The sequence below is a fragment of the Pyrgilauda ruficollis genome, unplaced genomic scaffold, assembly GCF_017590135.1.
Source record: "Pyrgilauda ruficollis isolate IOZ18807 unplaced genomic scaffold, ASM1759013v1 scaffold1, whole genome shotgun sequence".
In the NCBI taxonomy this organism is placed as follows: Eukaryota; Metazoa; Chordata; class Aves; order Passeriformes; family Passeridae; genus Pyrgilauda; species Pyrgilauda ruficollis.
Window position 1 is genome coordinate 15223357 of NW_024508100.1, and position 22625 is coordinate 15245981.

Consider the following 22625-nt stretch of genomic DNA (forward strand, 5'->3'; position numbering starts at 1 on the left):
GAATCACATAGTGCCATTCAATTATCTGTTCTGCCATAAAGAAATGTGCTGTTATTTCTTGATTTAAGATTATGAAGAACAATGCTGAGGTAATACTCACTTTTTTAGGCAAGATTTTTATGCATAGAATTAGATAAACAGAATTCTATCTTCTAAGGCTGCTGAAAGCCTATTGAGCACAACAAACTCTGTCTTTTCAAAAAGTCAAACAGTAAGCTTTCTCACACTATAAGCATGTCAGCATGCAATTCATATTCCTAACCTCAATAAATAGAGGTCTCATTGAGTTTTAAGATGACTGAAAGAAGAAAGAAATTGTGCAGGGTTGTCAGCACTAGAACAGCAGAAAATAGGACAAATGTACAATTTATTGAAAGCAATTTATTCATAACAAAAAGGTAGCCAGCTACTTTGAAGAAAACAACCATCTCTAACTGGTTCAAGGGACGTAGTGATTTTGTAAGTCTATACCTTCAGACAGTAAATGTAATACTTTTCAATACTTAGAGAGCAGTTGTATACTCTATTTATAAAAGATGAACTTATTAATATTAAAGGAAAAAAACAAAGGAAAAATCAAGTAAATTCCCTATGAAATTGTTCAGTGTGTGTATACCATCCATGTAGGTGGTGTACCTGAATATATAAGATGTTCCTTTACACTTATACATGAAGCATAATAGCAAAAAGTCACCAGAGAATATAAAACAGAGAAGGAGAGCTCTAATTGATGCCATGATTTTTTTCTTTTTTTTTTCTTACACTAAAAACAAATAACAGCAAATAACAGCACAAATTGCACCCTTTTTCTTTCTTGTTCCATGGAGAACTGATAACCAGAAATGTTGGAGCAATTTTCTTTTGCTCACTACAGATTAGTGCTGAGTGAAATACTGACTGCTGAGGGGAAAAATTATTCAAATTTCACGGGGCTTTTGTCAATTAAAATGCACTTAGTGTCTGGTATTGCAGAATACTTGCAGAATCCTGAAATATTCCTGTCATTTTAAAGAAAATTAAGAAATTATTTGTTATATTATCATTAAAGCCTTTATCCTGTGGTGATGAAACTTGAAAAGATCATTGTTCTCAAAATTCAAGCTCAAATTAGTCTCAAAAGAAAATAAAGTAAGAACAAAGAAAATGTAAAGATGCTGGAGGTCAAGATGACTGTTTTAAACTGACTGATCTATATTTAGGTAGTTGTCTCTGTGGGAGAGATGAGGAAAAAGTTAGTTCTCAGAAGGCAAGGTTTAAAATCTCTAGTTCATCAGTGAAGAAAGGGTGGCATTTCTGAAAATGCCCATCACACCACACACATATTATCTTCAAAACCCCTCCATTGTGTAAGGCACTATATCTAAGATAGGTCTCTAGCTGGCTTTTCCATTAGGCAGTTCTTTCTGCTCAGGACCTAATCTGTCTCAGCTTGTTCTTAGATGGATGGTGGCTCTTCCAAAGGGGATGCACCAGTACTTTTTTTGCCTATTGCCTAGTATTTCATATTAGAGCACCTTCCTAGGAATTTGGAGAGGTGTGTTCTGTGCCTGCTTTAACAGCAGGGGAATTAAATTTCTGTCTTAAGACAATACTGAAAGTACTGAAAGGGCAAGAAACCTGACACTTCAAAAAGAGCTAAGCTCCTGTCTCAGGAGGATTAAAACCAAAAAAAAAAAAAAAAAGTCTATTAGTTGTAACACATATTTGTATTATATTAGATCAACAATGGGAAAAAAGAAAGAAACTATTTGCTCAGATGCTTTTTAGCCATTTGGAGTCTAATAGACTCTGTTTCTTTCAGTACTATATTTATTTACAGTTCAGTAGAGATGAAAAGGTGACTTCCCAGAATTTAGAAGAAATTTCATTTCTCTCTCAAGATTGTTAAGATGAAAAAAAGGAAATTTTCAGATTTTTCTGAAAAATGCTAAAAGTAGCCAGTTATTGTGAAGAAGCTGAACAGTGCTAGAAGCTAAAAGATCAGGATCATGGCAGTTTTTTTTCAGAATGCCCTTATAGATCTCAGTGGGTTTTTTTTTGCTGTGCCCTAGTCAGGTAGAGACATAAGTATGAAATATATAATTATGTCCCCAAAATAAATACCACTAAAATATGTGAAAGCAGCAAAGATGTCAACTAATGCTTTAGATCCCTACAAAGTTAGGCTGTAAAATCATATGGAACAGCTGCTTAGAAATTAGGCAGGATGTCAAGTCTCCTTGATAACATTTCAGCAGAACAAACACCATTCAAAAATTCACTGATTTTTTTTTCAAAGATATTTTTAGAACCAAGAAAGTAATTTGAAACAGGAGATTAGGTTATCTTTCACATCAAGTATATCTAAATCATATTGTACAGTGAAAAGTTAGGCATACAAGAACAGAGGGAAAGAAGGAATAATGCAGTCCTGGGAAAAAAAGAGAATGATTTTATGCATATTTAAATGTATTTTGGATAGCTACTTTTTCATCAGCCTATGACTATACTATGACTGAATTTTTGTACTTTCATTTGATTAAAAAATAGCACTAATGCATAAGGCAATGGAAAATGGGACATAGTCCTCAATCACTTATATTTAATTGAGTTAGGCATCAGAATGAAAGACAAAAATTTAAAGGTACAAAACAGACATTATTAAGTCTACCAAACAGCAGTCTTATTCAATATATTTGTATCTGAGCAATGATTTTAAAAATTATTCCAATTTTGTACATTTTCTGAGTGTATCTGAGGAGTCTCTGCACTGATAAATGGAGTCATTCTCCAAAGTTACCAAGCACTAGTACATTCAAATATTCCTTAAGCATAAACTTTGTTGAAATTTCTGCAGGATAGGCATGTTTTGATGGACCTTATCCAACTCTGATTATTGGCAGTATTCTTCTTTTGCAAAAATTAATCACCTGTTTAAAAATTCCCAAATGCTAAAATGTCAGAAAATGAGAAATTATGGAATATAGCCCATTCTCAGCTAAGGTCTAAATCTTCATTACTTGCTAGTAAATACTTGACAAATGCCCCCACCCCTCAATATGTAAACATGTCTAAAAGTCAATATAGTGCTTTTTAGGAGATTGTTTTGGATGGAATCTATAAAATACAGATTTTTGTAATATATCTGGGATTAGAGCACAAGCTTAAAACTCACCTGTGTATACATGGCACCATTCCAAAGGATAAATGACATCATGACTCTACCAAGATCAGCTTCTTCCCCACTTCTGCTTTACAGTTTGTTTTGCTCTGTGCTAATAATACCTTTCTGTGTCTGCCTGCTCTCAGGTAAGTGAGCAAGATCAGTAGTCTGTTCAGAGGAAAACGGTTTCATGTGCTCCCATGATTCCTGCATTGGCACACAATAAAGCAAACAGGCATGAATTTAAGGGTTTGCCTTTTCTGTGAGTGGTGACATTAGTATTTACATATTACATGTCTCCATTAATCCCTATTATTATGAAAAAGAATAAATATATCTTTAGAAGAAAGATGTATGGAATTAGCTGAGAACACTTGTAATGAACTGAGGTTGTATGCTGCTTATCTGTGTGAATAAGGAAAAACAAATAAAAGAGATAACCTTTCTCCTGTTTCTTTTTCTGGAGTCTGCAGTATAAGAAGCGGGCAAAAGTTATGGAGAAAAGTTATTTTGTTCATTAGACCAACTGATAAAGTTGGCAAAGAAAAAAGATAATTTTTTTCTCATCAAAAGCCTTTCTTCAGAGATAAATAACCACCAAAACCTTTCCCTGAATTGCTGGCTAGTAAGGAATGTGAAGCGTTCCTTCCATGCACCCTGTTTCTGTGACAGCACTCAAGACAGCAAGGTGTAAAAGTCTCAAAGTCACTTTCCCCCATTAAAATTGTACTGTGTTATTGCAAATGTTAATGGCAAGCTGGTGCCTTGACGGTAGAGTCATCATTTCTGATGTACTTCCACTAAGCTCTGTGAGTCCTCTTGAGAATGGTGACCAAAGGACAATCAGCCTCAGTTCATGTCTTCCTCTCTGTTGTCTGCTTGCCCCAATGCCTGCACATCTTGTCAAATTTAATTCAAGCAAAACAAAACTGAAACAGGGGTTAGAGCCATGTTTCCTAACCCTGCATGTTTATTTCAGTAATAAACAATAGCAAGCTTGTTTTATAAATATATTTGATTCTTACTAACAAGTAGAAACAGGTACACACTGCCTACAAACTTTTCCAGGATCCACATGTATGCAAGTTTTCTTCAGAATCTTTTCAGCTGGCTAATTCACCATATTTTGAAAACAAATATTTGCAGGAAAAATACGGCTTTTGAAGTCCTGTGCAACGCAAAGACATCATAGTCTGGTCTTGCATAAGGTGTGATAATCACTGACACATCTTGGAGTAAACCATGTTTTAAGATTCTAAAAAGTGTCAGGACAATTGTTCCAATTAAATTTCTGTTATGTATGGGAAATTAATCCTTTAATTCCCAAGAACCAATTTCACACCAAAATAAGCACAGATACTATTCTAGCATTTTTTAAACTATACTCTCTCTTTGATTTTACCCCATTTGCTGTGTTATATCAAAATTTCGGGATATAGCAGCTCTGTATAATAAAAAGAAATAGAACAGAAATCCTGAGATAATAATCAAATGAGTTTCCTTTATTGCTGAGAACCGGAAAAACACATAGGATAAAATGACATTACTGTAGCACAGGAATCTGAAAGGTCTTGAGTAATTTGTACTCTCTAATTATTATCAGAGTTTACAGAAAGAGACACCATGTCTTATAGACTATAGAAGATATCTTCAGGTTTTATCCTCTGATATAACAGTAGGAAAGTTCAAACAGGTCCAAAATTCTATAAATAACAATACAGTATTACAGTGTTCTGAGAATGTGTCAAGTCTTGAAGAGCCAGATTGTGATCCTGGCTTTGTGCCCACACCAGGAATTATGAGGCTGTTCAGCATTCATACTGCTTACATTTGCTGCCTATATAACTGCTTGCAAGTATGGAAGCACAGAGCTTCTCTAGAACCATTGGTTTCTAGTTCCACTCTCTGCAGGTGGAGCTAGAAAATTGACCATAAGTGGTATAGAACTCTCCAATACATAGGAGTCCTGCAAAGTAATCCACTCTAATTACACCATTGATACATGCTGACATATTTCTCTACCTGAAAAAGAGAGTGGGATAGCAGTGTGAGAACACAGAACTCTGTGGCTTTGAGTCATAATGGGACTTTTTCTTTTAGGCTTGTGCATGATCATTGTTGGTAGCCTATGAGTCAATATTAATTTACTCCATGCACTATGGGCAAAGAATCCTCTCCTGACTCCTGGTATCTACAGTTCCATCTGTCCTAAGAAATGAAAGAGGAATGTTGTTTAAGCACTAGACCTCGGTACATCTACACCTGCTTATTTGATAATTCTTTCTCTAGTTATGCTTTAGACTGCTCCAAATACCTCTTTTTAAGACAAGACCTGCACAGGGGAGACAATTTTCTTCATGAGCAAATCTGAAAAGTGTATGCAGATAAAACTCGATCAGATTTCCACCAGTTTTCCCTCCATGTATTTTACACAGTCCTAGAATATGATCGTGACAAACTTATCACACAGTCACTCATCACAAATCCACATCACACTTTGGAATTTCCAATAACAGGATCCTCTGAGTTTCTTCATATAAACTGGTACTCTAGGAAGCTGTAAGATAGTTTTCCCATTAGTTCTGGCATTTTAATCTGGGTTAAGATGGGGGAAATCCACCTGCCACATGACATGTAAATTAAAGACGATCTCTCAGGCCTTCAAGGTTTGGCTAAAAGACAAAATGAGCACTATGTAGCGTGGATCAGGTAAAGCTGTGCAAGACTGGCTATCTCTAACCCAAGTGGAAATAAGCTTTTCACTTGACCTCAGACACTCAGAAACTCTCAGTTCTCAGAAACTCTCATTCCTTGACTCTTTTTTACATAGTACTGAGAGCATAGTCTCAAGTTACTGTCCATTCACTGGCAATTACTATCTGTCTTTCCCCTGTTCTTTATCTATTACCATCTTAAGAAAAATATCATTACTACAACACTGCCCTGAGAAAACAATATGGTGAATGTGGGTATCCATAAATATAATCCATAATTTTAAAAAGTAGGCATTTACATAATTTTGGGATTTTTAGACACTGTTTATCATATGCTTCTTCAAATGCAGTAACAGATGACTGCAACAACTTCTAGTGCTATTGTGAAGGCAGACCTCTCTTTTATAAGCTGAACACTCCAGTCGTCTTCCCACTCATTACATCCTACATGTTGTCAATCTTAGTTTCAAGAACTGTCAATCAGAAATGCAGTGGATGATATGTGCAGTATTTTTTAACAGCACTAAGGTGGGCATTTCTTTGATTTTCCTTTATTCTCTTGATTGCAAAGTGCAGTATGTGTCTTGCATATAAGCAAACACAAAAGTACATGGAAAACAGTATTTTGAAAAATGAAAACAGAACTTTGGTACAGTAACCCTTACAGCTAATCAAAGCCTTATTGTTAGTCCTGATTATTTTATACAGTGGTTCTAGATATTATAATTACCTCTTTAGGCTTAAGGTTATTGATTTAGTAAGAGCAATTATGAAACATTAAAAATAGAAGGAAAATAAATGTCACAGTAATTTGTTGAAGCACATTGTAACTTTTATAGTTCTATTAGTATAAATGATCAAGATGCCAGAAGAAGGAAAGAAGGAGAAGGAGAAGGAGAAAGAGAAAAAAGAGGAAAGAGTGGCACAGGACTGGAAATAAAGGCAATATTAAATGCGTGATTTACTCAATATGCCATTTTCTATGTCTTAATATAATACAGTTACTGCTGCTAACCTTGGAGATGTCCAGATATCTCATATAACAATGTAAACTACAACAAAAATGCTGTTCTTATATAATCCACCTATGGAATTTCGGTGAAAATTTTTTTTACTCTTTGAGGGAACACATTTTTGACAACTCTTTCAAAAAATCTCAAGAGGCTTACCTGCAGCCATTGGTATCAGAAAATGGCAGTTTCACATACCCTTATAAAGTCTCTGGTGACATGTACTTTAAATAACTTGCCAGACTTGCTGAGCTGGCTTGTCTCGAAAGCATTAAGACTGACCAGTTGGTGATCTATTATGGTGTTATAGAATTGATACTGATATTATTTTAGTAACAGTATATACAAAACAAAAAATCTTCAGTAGAGAATAAATGAAAAAAATTGCATGCTCTATTCTGGTGCTAAAAATTATTTTCTTCCTGTCTTCCTCAGCAGCTTTTTTTTTTTCAGCGACAATTCATGATGATTCAGTGGGTATTTCAGCAACATGACAAATTTCCAATTCAGACCTGAACGACTTTATGAATTTTGTGGGGTGACCAAGAAGTTAAGCACTGATGGTAGCATTACAACTTTAAAAAATACATACTTACACAGCTTGAAATAGCAAAAGCCTTCATGTCTGACAAATGTTGCTGGTAATGAAAATATTTAGATATTCCTAACTACAGAGACTATCAGATGTTGCTAAAATTACCAATGTTGCACCATACTGGAGGCAAAATGAATGATTGTCAGTTACTTCTGTGTTCCAAAAAGCCTTATCAACTCTAGCTTCTCATCTTTTTAAAACTCCTTTCTGGGTCTCCAAAAGAGATTTTCTCTGATTTTCTATAATGGGACATTATAATTTCTCTTCCAATCCTTGACCCACAGGATACCAGCAGAATTGACTAGTTTTCAATTTGTCTGACTGCTGTTTCCTGCAAGGACTCTTTGGACTATAATCTATTTTACGGCTAATTCTTAGATTTAATTCACTGTCTACTGATATATGACAAAATGAAGGCAGCCTTCCAAATTAAGGAGTAAAGGGAGTTAAGTGCACAGAGAATGCAGATATGATACAGATGAGCTTTCACACACCAGATTTACTTTTTTGGACTTCTTCAGCATTCTTACCCACAATTTGCTTTTCAAGGTTTCATTGCTTTATTTCTAGTAAGAAGCAGATACCTGTTCCCTGTCTAGGGAATGGTAGATGGAAAAATTCCCTGATTATGCCTCTGTGACACCATTCTCCGCATGTCACCCACAGAGAATATGGCCAATTCTAATACAGCTTCAGAATAGAAGGAAAATTATAGCTCATGTGACCAGAGTAACAAAGTATGAAGTATTAAAACATACTAAAATGTGGACTGGAGCTAATTTATGAAAAAACAGTTCAGAGACTGGTACCTTTTTCATACATGTTCTGAAGTGCTCCTGATCTTACTTAACCTTGCCTTTCTTACTTTTGAGAGCTACTTAGAGATTTTTTAAAGAGGCCCTATGTAAGAGTGAGGATTTTTAGCTCAGTGAGATGCCTATGCATTGCAGTAAGGCAGACTTAAAGGAATGCAAGAATATGCAAAAATGAATGTTGCACATTCTTTAACTCCTCATTCTGGCAAAGATGTAAGTTAAAAGCGATCATCATCTGCCTGGAGCTGGTGAATCAAAGTATGAGTGAGAAATAAGACTTTAATTTGTTGTTGGTAGTTGTAAGTAACAATCCTCACAAATACAGTGAAAGTGTGGAGCAAAGCTTATTAAGGCTTTCTAGAACCACACCCTGGAGTGCTTAAACAGGAGGAATTCTTGTTTCCATGTACTGAGTTGTGGCCCAACCTAGAACTAAATTAACAGATAAAAATGGCAATTCCTCTCATAAATGTAAATAGAATAACTAGAAATATATTTCACAGTACTCCAGAGTGGTTTTTTTTTCACAAAAGAGAACCATAAACTGCATATTAAATTTTCACTCCATAAAAAAAGAAAGGAAAAAAAACCCAAAAAAGTAGGACTCTTAGAGGAGAAGAAATAACTCTTAACTATCTGTCCAAGTACAATTGCAATATAGTATGATACTTCTTGACCCCTAAATTGCTTCCTTTTTGTGTTTCCTTTAAAAATATGGTTGTACAGAAACTGAGTAAATACACTGAAAAGCAACAAGTTGGGTTTTTTTTTCATTTTAAAAATACAGTGGAAAAACATGTATTGAGAAATTTATTAAATCACGCAGGTGACAACAAATTCATCAATTCTATAAAAATTCATATTTACATAATAATCTGTTAGCTCAGATGATTTTGAATCTTTGCCAAATCATTCAGCACAGTGTAGATTGTGAAAAGGACATATTACAGATTGTACAGATATAGACTGTATTCCTTTCTGCACATTTTTCCCTCTGACAAAAGCACCAAGTAAAAGAAGGTTCTCCCAAATACTAAAATAAGCTGTAGGGAAAAAATTGGCAAAATTATGAAACCCATACATGCCAGATGGCTGTGTTTCCATGTTCCAGTAGAAGGGTGTTATAATTCCATTCTTGACTGCAGTTCTTTACATAAAAGACACCAAAAATAGAATGTATTGCAAAACCATACTCAGCCATGAGTATGAGTTTTAGGAGTCCCAGTACATAAATGGAAATGACTGCTACATCAAAATTTTTAAAAATATCTAACACCTCTTTAAAATAAAAAGTTAAACACAGGCTGCACCAAAAGAAAAAAAAATCTCTCTAAAGCTATCTAACAAAAAAAAAAAAAAACACTAAAACCCACTTAGTACAACTGAGTTTGAGCTTGCAGTCTTTTTTTTGAGATGTTGGGTGTTTTGCTCAATCAGAGCATTCTTATCTCTTCAGACAGCCTAGTGAGCAGAACAAAATTTTCCTTTTTAAACAGTGGCCTGTTTTGCACAGCAAATTACATAGAAAGCCATAAAAGGGTTCAACTAACCAAGAGATATTAAAAGCTACAGACCCTTAGCTCCTTTAAAGGCTATTTAACCACATATGCAGGTATTCCCTGACCTAAACAAGTGCATGCAATTTCTGTAGCATAGCAGACAAAACATTTGCATATGGAGTGAATTTTGAGATCATTTCGTACCAGAGATACACTGAACTAAAACAAAAATTTGAAAAGAGGGCAGTTTGGAAGTTTAGCACTGAGGTTCTTTCCTGCCTGTTCTCCTGGCCAAAGCCCTCTTTCTCCCTCTTAGACAGTGTAACAGAGATTTGGTAATCCAAAATAAGAGTTTCTCCATTATGAGCTAATGCTAATAGAGACATTCTGAAGTGTTCTTTTGAATGTAGGTGTTTAATTTCAGCTTTAATTTCACTTCAAATTCGTTACAGGCATACAATTTCTTATGGTTAAAGAACTTTAAAAAGAAAGGTTTATGGTTTACAATTGAATGTTCCCAAAAGTTAGGTTTTTGTTTGTTTGTTTTTATTTTCTGTCTAATCTCTACAAAATGAATGAGGAAAATATTTTTGTTTAAAAAATAACTATGAATTATACAATACAAGATGAATACTGGTAAAATGTACCACTCTTACTGAATGTATTTTTACTGAAATAAAATTTCTTACAGAATTTTGGATAAGGGGAAGACAGAGAAATACAATTTTCTAATATCTGGTTAAAGCTAGACAAAAGTAGGATTTGGGGATAAAAACTGTGGAAAAAATTAACTGGGAAGTTAAAATACAGTAGAGATAATGAAAACAATCACTTTGAAATTTATTTTAAACAGAAAGTGTGGTCTTTGAAAATAAGGCTGCTTTCTGGAAATAGTAATTCACAATAGAATTAAATTGTCATTTAATTTTTCTGTGTTATATCAGAGTTGCATTGAAAATTGAAAAGTATTTTTGAGCATAAAAAGCTGAGTAAGTACATGAGACATGAAAGACATTGACACCAAAATATCTTCAGAAATGAGAAGACACACAGAAAAATATCTAGCTACAGTACGCATGTCTTTGTGCAGGAATCTTTGCAGAGTTAACTCCAGATATGAGGAAGGTGTTTCAGGGTATGTCTCCTCAGGACATCACTGCCATACAGATACAGTTGACAAGCTACATTGATCTAAGTCACCTTTGCATGCTGTCAAACAACTTAGCACTCCATTTCACTTCACTCTGCAGTCCATTGACAGTTCACACTGCTTGTATGTCAGTTTGCTCCTGGGCTCTCTTTTGAACTGTCACAGCTAATTTTCTTTCAGGGAAACTTCAGGTGGGGATAATTTACTCCAAAGTAAACCTATAGGCAGTATCAATAAGACTGCAACAGGTCTCCATCACCACAGTCACACACACCCCTGCATGGCACACACAGAGCCCTCCACTGCAGCCAGACTTTTGCTGCTCCACATTTCTCACATCACACTGCCAGCCATACAACACACACATGTGGTACAATTTTATAACATTACCGCTTGTGGAATAAACAGGATCTTATCCTTCCTCAGGCACCCTAAGACCTTTGGGGATGGATGGTCACAGCAATGTAGATCCCCAGCCATACCAGAAACAATACAGCTACCATTAGGGAGGTGCTTCATCCAGACCAGGAACCCTCCTGCTAGCTGTTCTATTGCACTGAATACATTCATGTTCAGAATATCTGCTCCTGTGCCCGAAGCAATACAGCAGGGTTCACAGAAAAGATTGAGGGCTTGTTGCATTCTGGCCTGCTCCATGCTGTTCACAAACACTGGTAGTTCCTCAAAAACAAATATGTAAATTTAAAGGCGTAGAAGTTCAATGTTCATCCAGAACATGCTTCCAGTGCAGATGCACTTGTTGGTGGATTATTTAATTTTTCTCAGTTCAGAACATAAAAACTTCACACTGTCAGTGTCGTACATATAATATTGTGTCATATTTTATTAAAACATATCTCAAAGTTATTTACAAAGGAAGCTACTATCCTCCAAATACTATCACTGTCATAAGAAAACCCTATTGAGTGTATTATGAGTTTTTCATTCTCTAACTTGTTTTCCTATTCACAGCATAGGAAGCTGAAGGATGCAGACTGCAGGGTCTGAATACACATTCATGGAATTAATTTCTTAAAAATATCAGGGTGTATATTTAATATCCAGGGTCCACTGGAAATAAAGGTACATGATTATATGTTAAAGATATCATGATAAGACTAAATGAAGTTTCTGCAACTATTTCTATGTATGAATACTTATCTCTTAAATTATATCTTTTATTATTGTTTCATATTTACTTTTAGGTAGCACATAACATCTTGTTACCAACGTAACAGTCAAATAGGTATACGTGAACTAAAACCTCATTTTTATAGTACAGGTTGTATTTTTCATAGGAATAAGATAGTATCAGGCTCAACACCACTATTTAAATTAGTGAATTAGTGTTACTTTCATTTTTGTTCAACATTTTTTCATATGAAAATGACAACAACCTGAAACTAGTTATATAACAAAAATACTGCCAAAATGTATTTTAAATAATTTGAATACTTACCACAACATTTATCTCCTTTCCCTAGTTATAGGAAAACTTTACAATACTTAGGTAGTAAAAACAGATGAGGGGAGGAGTACCAATCAGTAAGTTTTTTTTGATAACAGGAGTGAAACCTATTCTACTTCAGCAGGTTTTCTGTTTCTTAGTGGAGGGGGGGGGGAAAAGGAAAACAAAAAAATCCCAAGCAAACGAGAAATAATTATGAGGATGCAAAAAGTAAAGATGCTTTAAAAATGTGGTTTCAGTCTTCACGGCTTTGACACAATGCTGGCTTTCCCCCATTTCTGCAGAAGTGTGTGGAGGCAGAATGCTCTACACTGCTTCTAGAACATACACTGTCCTTTGCCAACTGCACTAGGGCTCAGCAGCACCTCACACAGCCAACACATGGTCAGCGTTTAAAATTTACTCTAAAAAGATTCACTGACTAAATTGAAGGGAAATCAGTGCTCACATCTCAAAGAAGATTTCACTCAAACCTACCTCAATTTAAATCATTGGCTCAGCAAATTCAGACATTTCCATTATCTTTAGAACATTAAAGCATTCCTTCCAGCAATGCTTGAAAGAGACATTTATTCTTCCTTTCTTCCTTCCTTTGAAATGAGCTTCTTTCACCATATGAAGCACGCTGGAAAATTGTGAACTGCAAAGAATTATTAAGATAAGTTAGTGAAAGAGGTGGGAATAGAAATCAGGAACTCTAGGCCTTATTCATGTGCCTTGAAGCTAAAAGAGAATTACATAATATGAGTTTTCCTATATCAGACACTCACTATTATGCATTACTGAAAAGCATGCCTCTAAGAAATTTTTATGGTAATCCTTTTTCCTTGATTGGCAATGCCAAGACATCAGCATCTTTTAAAAAATGAAATAAGAAACTACTCTATATTCCATGCATCCTAGTGTTTCAATCTATATAAAGAATTCAGTAAGTTTATTATACCATCTACTTGATTTGAAGGGGGAGGAATTAATGAAATGACAAAATCTAGTAAGGCATGTCTCAAAAACTTAATGATTAAATTACTTGTTCTGTCATTGCAATGGTAACATTTGAAAAAGTCTTTACTGAGATAGGCGAACAGATTTCTTATCACAGAAATCTATCTGTGGGGAAAGCATAGATTTGCTCTAATCTATATTCAATATATTCTTTCACAACTAGAAAAATAAAGTCCATCTATAAAATAATTCTTTAAAAACAGAAAGTAACAGGAAAGACAGTCATTCCCAAAGCAGTAGCTGCTTCTGGTCATTTGGGCTCAGCATAAAATTAATCCTCAGAAGAATTCAACACTACCCTGAAAATATTAGAGAGCATTTTATATATATATATATATATATATATATATATATATATATATAAGGGTCATTTGTAAGGCCTTTGGTCTTATAATAAAAAAGGAGGGAGTTTTCTACTGCCATCTGTTGATGAATTAGGAATAGAATTGAAGTCCACAGGAGAACAAGCTTGTTCCCACTCTTTGGTGAGCAAGAGGAATTGAAGCCTGGAAAAAAGTCAGTCTGCATTAGCTTTCCCTGGGAAGCCCTCCAGGACTCATCAGAACAGCATGCAAACTCTCAATGCCATGGAAAGAAAGAAAAGGTTCTGTTTTCTGGTTAGGCCTCAAAGGTCATGTGATTGATTCCATCTTGCCAATATATATATATATATATATATAAGGGTCATTTGTAAGGCCTTTGGTCTTATAATGGAAAAGGAGGGAGTTTTCTACTGCCATCTGTTGATGAATTAGGAATAGAATTGAAGTCCACAGGAGAACAAGCTTGTTCCCACTCTTTGGTGAGCAAGAGGAATTGAAGCCTGGAAAAAAGTCAGTCTGCATTAGCTTTCCCTGGGAAGCCCTCCAGGACTCATCAGAACAGCATGCAAACTCTCAATGCCATGGAAAGAAAGAAAAGGTTCTGTTTTCTGGTTAGGCCTCAAAGGTCATGTGATTGATTCCATCTTGCCACTGAAAATTTTGTGAGGAAATGATACAGATGTGATTGTAGGAAGCTATCTTTGCAATAAAAGAGCACTGTGTTAAACTGGCAGAAAGCAGCAACAGAAAACCTAATTATGGCTGTTAAAATCAACTCTGACATGTCCTGAAGACTTCAGAAGGTAACCTAAAGGTGCACTGGATTGAATTCCTGTTTCAAACATGAATAGTGTCTCACAGTTACTACAGTGCAAAAAGATAAAGCAGCCATGTATATTCCAATTCAATACTTAAAGGACAGTGATTCCGGTGGATTAAGAACCTTGTTTGGTAGACAGTTTTTGCAGAGCACACAGAAAGAATATGTCTACATTTGTATTTGCTACTAATTCTGGACAGAAATGTAAGATTACTACTGCAGCCATGGGGGGGAGGGTATTTTTAGAAATATATATCCTTAATATATAATTTTTGCAGAGAATTACAGAAATGCTTTCTGCATTAAAATCTGATTTATAAAAGAGCACAATTTCTAGAAAAAGCCTAATAAATTTACTTTTGCTCCTTGGTTTTAGTAGCAAGTCACCTTCTGTAACATTTTCTTTAGTACTCACTGTAACTTGACTTAAAATTCATTGGTACTTCTACATTGCTAGGAAGGATCTAGTTAATAGTCCATTTCTTTAGCCTTTCTGTGGAAAATAAAGGCTTTATGTAAACCTTTTTAAAATTTGAAAATTAACTGAGGCTAGGAAAAAATCCACCCCAAGTACGAGTTTATTAGATGTAAGATAGTAGAAAAAGTTGACATCTAACTTCAACTGCTCATTAATAGAATGAAGTATATTGTGTTATTCTTGAGGGAAGTTTATTAGTTTCTGTTCTGCTCTCTGCTTCACTGGTGATGTGACACATATCTCCAGACTTATTGGCTGGGAACGGATGATTTAGAAAACTCATGGGGTGGTAAGTGTTCTTATAAACAACTAGCAAATTTGCTCCTGGGAAACTTTTTCATGCCCAGTTGTCAAAGCTTTGCAAGGCTTATAGAAAACTAGGTTTAATCAGTGAAAGAAAAAATTAATCTGAAATTAAAATTTAAGTTCTCTTCCTTAAACTCAAATACTTAACATAAAACACAGAGGACCAATAATTTTGAATCTGAATGATCACTCATTCTGTACTGCACGCTGAATATCGATGCCCTTGTAACTGCTTACACCATGTGAAGACTTCATCAATAATGCACAATCAAGAGACCTAGTTACCAAAGTGTAACTCAGCTCTCCTGGATAATGCAACATGCCAACACCAAGCTACAACTAGCATCAGAAAAATGAGTTATACGAGAAGGGATGCTGGCTCATTCAACCAATTTTACTGTGAGCAGAGAGACAAATCACTGGGACCAAGCTTTTCTGGATACTGTGCTGTCGTCTTCTTCACCATTTCTCTTTTTTTCACACTGCTGCACTTGACCATCTTCTTTCTTTCAGTTTGCTACTGCTGGCAATACCACTCTGGGCACAGAGCCTCAGTTAGTCCATTGGACTGCACTCTCTTCTGTGCTTTACCTTTAACACTGGCACATTTGTCTGGAGAGAGCAACCCTGCTCATTGGGAAACACTGAACTGCAGGGCTAAAGTGCAATTGTTGTTTTACAACACAAACCAGTGGCTGATGCATTCTACTGGAGCAGTCCCCATGTAACTTACTGAATTCTTTCATATACCAATGACGGTATTTGTCTCTGGCTTACTCTTATTAAGTACCTGCATCTGAATGAACATTGCAAGTTAACAGGCCCAGAGAAGGCATTTAATTTTTCTAGGCCTTTAGATGGAGGTTGAATTTAGATGTCCTTGCAAAGGCCAAGCAGGGCTCCATGAAATTTCTTTCAGATAACTGGATAGAAAGATACAAGTAAAAGCTTTTGATTTTGAAATTCAAACACAAATCCTATAGTAAAATACAGTTATTGAATTGCCTTCATAATTTTTCTTTATGATGATTTTTCTTCAAAAATTTTCCTGATGATGGGTCTTTCTAAAAGAGAAGCTACATTTCTTTGCAATGTCTAATTCTTTATTTGTCTGACAACTACAGCACTGAACAGCCCAAATTTGATCCATATTTGATGCTTTCCATTACTGGATGTGAGAGGCATAGTCTTGCAATGTTTTCCTTATTTCTCCTACCACTGACTCCACAACACAGTAACCTTCACACTGAATGAGAATAGCTGGATACAGCTTCCTGCATGGCTTCTCAATTGCTGGCAGTTTAGTTGGCCAGATGGGGTTTCTGTGGAGAAACGTGAAGGCTAAATGTGCCCCTGCAGAGCTCTTGGCTCCTGCTGACTCAGCAAGTTAAGGACACAATCAAATAGTACAACTTCCACCTCTTTTCTCCCCTTCTTTATAACCCCTTCTATTTTTCCTTCTTCCACTCATCCAGGACTGTGTCTGTACTACTATTTCAGGTGACACTTTTTTTTCCAATTAGGATCTGCAGTATCTTGCAATTAAGGCAGTCTTTACCAGTCTCACTCTAAGTTCCTACAGGGAAACTGTGAAGTCATAGAGACTACAGAGAGGCATGAAGCTTTAGCAGACACACAAAGCAGCAGCTGTGTGTGTAGATAATATGAAATGGTAGGACCGAGCTCTTCAGCCAGGAGTGGAGGATAGTGCAGTGTCTGCATATTGTCTCTGTACGAGTATCAGAATGAGGCATCAGTTGGTTTCTGCTCTTACTGAGACTAGGAAGGCATTAAGAGCAGGAGCAGCAGCTGAGATATAATTTTTTTTTCCAGAGAAGTCTTAAAATAGACTAAGTGAGGGCACATATTGAGGGAAATGAGATTTAAGCTGCATTATAAATGGAAATGTCTTCAAATGGCATAATTTTGAAAATGTGCTGAGGCACCAGTCCTTTTAAAAGTCATGGGAACGTAGTCATTAACCACACTAAAGTAGAGGAAAGTCCCATAATACAAGCTTACATTTGCAACTGGTTGACTTTAGAATGCCTTAAATTGGCACATAAATATTTCTATGAAGGAGAGACAGCTCTGAGAAACAAAATACTGAAGAAAGCCAGCCAGTAAAACTAAACACCTTATCAAGAACAGGCTAACAGCAAGTGAGGTTTTGGCCATAATATACTTGTACATCAAATATGAGAGTTTGGCTCTCTGACATTCTTCTTTAAAATGGAACCATGGCCTCTGTTTTAGAAAGGTATGTTCTTTTCTTCAAAATTATATCTCAAGGTCAAGAAAAAAATCAATCACAGGATGGGATTATTTTTGTCTCTGCCCAGCTTACAACCAGATCTAGTGAAGATTCACTAAAAGAAATACTTCTGTTGTAATTATAAGACACAAGCTGAATATTTAGAAATTTTCTTTTCCCTTTATGGACAGCAAAATGTGATTTTTAAAACAGTATTTCATGATTGATTAGTCCGCACTTTAGCCCAGAGTTCTTTTTAGTTTTTTGAATTAGCAAGTCAAAGTGACAGGAGCCTTGAATGATTATGATGAGAGCACATGTGTAGTGAGAAAACACTACTACATGGGCTGTTCTCTGTTTCAGACCTTAAATTTCCAGCATGAATGATGTTTGCATTCTTCTGTACCCATTTAGTTGGCATCTAATACTTCTTTATTAAAACCAAAATTATTTTCTAAATGTTATTTCTTCTTTTGAAGTACATATAAAAGGAAAAAAAATCAACATAAATTATTTACTCCAAGTCTTTCCATTGATGAATCTGAGAAAATTGATCATATTCTGTGTATTGTTGATAAATAATTCCGAGGTCCTATTGGTAACTCTTGTGTTTTATGAAATTTTACAGCAGCAGCTATTTGTCAAATATTTTCTTGCTATAATCAAGTGACCATACATATATGTAGAAATATATTCAAATATACATACAAGTATACAAGCATATGTATACGTGTTGTGCAGTAATCTCTGAAATGGGGTCTAAGTAAATTAATTTTTCTGGTATGACTTTCTTCCATTTCCCTCAAGTGGAAGTCAAGAGAAATAGTTTATTTCCATTCTGAAGCTTACGGACCTATTTCATCAAGGTGCTTTCTTTCCTATAGACATATACAGCATAGTGGACATGAGGCTCACTGGAAGTTGAAAGGGTGGAAATTTTGCTGAAACCTAATACACTATTTAATTGAATATATGACTTCAAATTAGTTTTCTGAACTGCTAATATGTTTTATGTTATATATTCATTTGAGAAAACCAGATATATCCCTGGGTGAAGGGAATTTATTCCTGTCTTTTCTTTCACAGAAAAGTTTACAGAACAATATTTAGTTATGGTATCTATATTGCCTCTCTGGACCTGACCCCTTCCTTTCATGGAATACATTTCATATCTGAATCTTCTTTCTTTCAAGTCTTTCCACTAAATTACATTCCATCTGTGAAGCCTACAAAGCCTTAATCATGCCTTCTAACAAATGTTATCACACTTATATAGCAAAAGATGCCCAGAGAGAATCATAGAACATTTGGGAACTTCTACCATCTGTGCATCTCCCACTTATGCTTATTCAAGAGTTTTTCCCCACACCCCAGTTCCTTCTTCTCCAAAGTGTTGCATACCTAAGTACCTTTCCTTTTGTAGAGACAGAGACCTGTGCTGTCTTCTGTCTGCAATAGAAATTACTATAAGCCACACAAATATAATAAAAGGATATTTTTAGGGTCAAAAAATTAAATGTTCATTTCATAGTTAGAAAATTATGAAATGAAGCTATAGGTGTAATCATAGTTCCTGTGCAAGTACTGGTACTTCTGAAGTCTGACACAGTCTTTCATTAGAGCCATATATTTCTCCTCAAGATCCCTACTTGTTGCCTTGTACAGAACTGACCTTCTCTGATGTTAAATCAAGGCAAAATCCAGGGCTTCATTGTGTCTGAATGTTTTGTTTAAAGCTGGAGACTGACATTCACTTCCAGGTAGAATTCCCCCATGATATCACAGAACAAAACATTTTAATTGTGACTTCACCCTATCTGAGTTCTTACCTGAAATCATGAGACTGTTTCGCTGAAGAGTGAACATTTCCAGATACACCTTATGTCACTGAGAGTTTGGCTTGGATATGTAATTCTAAACACTTCTCAAAAGTATGGATCTTAAAGACTCAAATTAGACATACTAAATCTATAGATATTTTTAACCTCAGTCTCTGTAGTACATTCACATTTTTAATAATGGAATCATGACACCCCACAGCATAATACAATTTTCCCCAAATTGAATAAAGTTTTTAAATTTTTTAAACAATGCAGTGATATACACCACAAAAAATACCATTTAATAATTCCGTGTGCTGGATGCTGTTCTAACAGTGGGCAATAAAACCATGAGACAAATACTGAACATGAAGAAAAAGTTTCTTAGTAAGTCCAACCTTATATATTTCTTCTGTGTAATTAGATAAAAATAGGTATTATTATATCTGATTACTTTTTATTCATTTGAATTTTTCATTTGCTCTTCCTTCCTTCCTTCCTTCCTTCCTTCCTTCCTTCCTTTTTTTTCTAATTTAATTTATTTTATTTTATTCTAAATTGAAATTCAGTGCAGAATAACTACATGAACATATCATGAGATTGTAATCACTGAATTAAGGGTATTCTGAAAGTATTCTCATATTTTCTGACTTCTGAGGGGTATATTGACTGCAGTATTCATATTTGGCAATATTAATATTGTTCTTTATATTAATTTTTAAATTAAATTTAAAAAACCTGAAAAAACAGCAAAAGTTAAGTCATATGTTTTCTTATTGATACTTATGCGGTTGGTCATGAACAAAAGCCTTTGTCATTTGGACTAAATATATACAATGTTACCATTGTTTAGAGAGATAATGAATGTGATAATTTTATCGCAAATTTCACAGCTATTTTTGACATCACTGATACCTGGAAGAGTCAATAGCATTTCTTCATCTTTTTCTCTCTATTCAGATCTAACTTTCATCCCTCTGTGTTCAAATATGAAAGCTTCCTGCTACCATGGTTATGTCCCAAAAGAGGCCACATAATACCAGAGTATTGCCGTTTCTGGACAAAGAGATGAAATTGTCAGTAGAATATTAGTTAAGCACATGTTGGGCTACATAAAATGTGAATAAAATATTTGAGGAACTTATTCTCGAAAAATGTCAAGTTCTTATGACTCTTATGCAAATGCAGTATTTTAGTGCATTGCAATTTCAGCAAATTTGGATGGATAGATTTTTATATTCAGATGAAAAACTCCAAAAAACTAGCTTCTTAAAAGCTCAAGTTCATAGTGAAATGTATAAAAATACTGAAAATATTTAAATAAGACTGCCTATAAATTTCATCATGGGTAAATCTAGCTTCATTATCAGATATCATTGAATCAGTCTGACTTTTTTCAAAAATTTAAATATAGATGTGGACTTGCAAAGAAATTATATGCTAAAACTCAGTAAAGTAATAAGCAAGGAAAAAAAGGGATATATTATTTGAAGTGTCATGAAGCCATAATAGTTATCATTCTTACTTATACTTTCAAAGGAAAAATAATACCAAGTTAAGTTAATAACTTCTTCCAAGAATGACACCAGATGAAAACTAAAAAAAGTTTTCTTATCAATACTTTGTGTTCATAAACTTTTTGAAACTGCAGTAAATTAAATATATCCTCCTTAATTTGCACTGAGTCATGCAGTGCCCCTTGAAAAAAATGTACATTTAATACAAAAATGCTAAAATTATTTTAAAAGAAAAACAAAAGTTAATAAAGTTCTGATAATTTAAGAAGTAGCTGTGTTGATGTATTAAAATTGGAACTCCATCAACTTTCTAAAATCTGTTTCTTCTCATTTCTCCCTTATAAATTTTTAATTGTGTTTGTTCACAAAATTTAAAACAAACATAAACACTTCCTATCTTCACCTCTCTATTATTCTATTTCTAATATTTTCATTCTGATCTATCTCTCTAAACTTAGTTTAAGGTATTTAATACAAGATTCTTCATAGAATTTTGTTCATCGAGGACTATATATATATATATATATATATATATACATATATATGTATGTATATAAATACATACACTTTTGGTATATTCAGCTTGATAACAACTGGCAACTAGTAGTATAGCTTATCATGGATGGACTATTGACATTCTGGATGGCTCTGGTCTTGTAAGTGTCAAATCCATGTTTTCAAGGTCTTTTTACCTTTTTTTTTTTTTTTTTTTTTTTTTTTTTTTATCCAGATGTGTATTATTCAACTCTTTAAAAGTACAAAATTCCTTCTGGTCAGGTATAGCTTCCTTTGTTCTGGAATGATCTACTTATCTTCACTTTCTTTGCCTTTCTTCTAATATAAAGCATTCAGACATTTGAAATAATGAATTTTTAGAAGATAATGTAGATGATATACAGATAATACATGAACAAGACAGAAAATAAAACATGCAGTGGCAAAATAGGCAAGTATGTTCACATTGTTGCCCCTCGTACTTTAATAAAATGTCAAATGCAAACCTTTAGATCTTATTCAAAAACTATTAAGAAAGCATTGGCTCCACTTTTTCAGAATGTGCAATAAACACAAAGATAAGTAAAATTATAATTATTTACCTAGAGATACCCAAATAAATTATGTACATTGTTTCAGGTCCCAACAAAGATTGTGATGTTGAAATGAGCAAAGTGATCAATGAAAGCAAAATCATAGAAGAAAAATTATCACATCTGAAATGAAATAAATTCAAAGACTACAAAATATTCTACGCCAATAGTCCAGATAACCTTCACTGCAGAATTCTGAAGAAATTAATGCATATATCCGAAGAGACTAGAACAAGAATTTTTAGTAAGGATATCAGTTTCAAAAGGGAAAGAGAAGAGAGGAAATAAATAATATTACAATAAAATTTTTATGGGTTTAGAATGCAAAGTTTCAAAATAATTTTTGAAGCTAAGAATGAGTAATTGAACAGAATCACAGAATCATTTAGGTTGGAAAAGACCTCTGAGATCATCAAGTCCAACCTTTGACTGATCACCACCTTGTCAACTAGACCATGGCTCTAAATGTCACATCCAGCCATTTCTTGAACACCTCCGTGGGTGGTGACTCCACCATGTTCCTGGGCAGTCCATACCAGTGTTAAACCACCCTTTCTATGTCCAGCCTGAACCCCTACTGGTGTATGTCCTCTTGTCCTGTTGCTGGCTGCCTGGGAGAAGAGG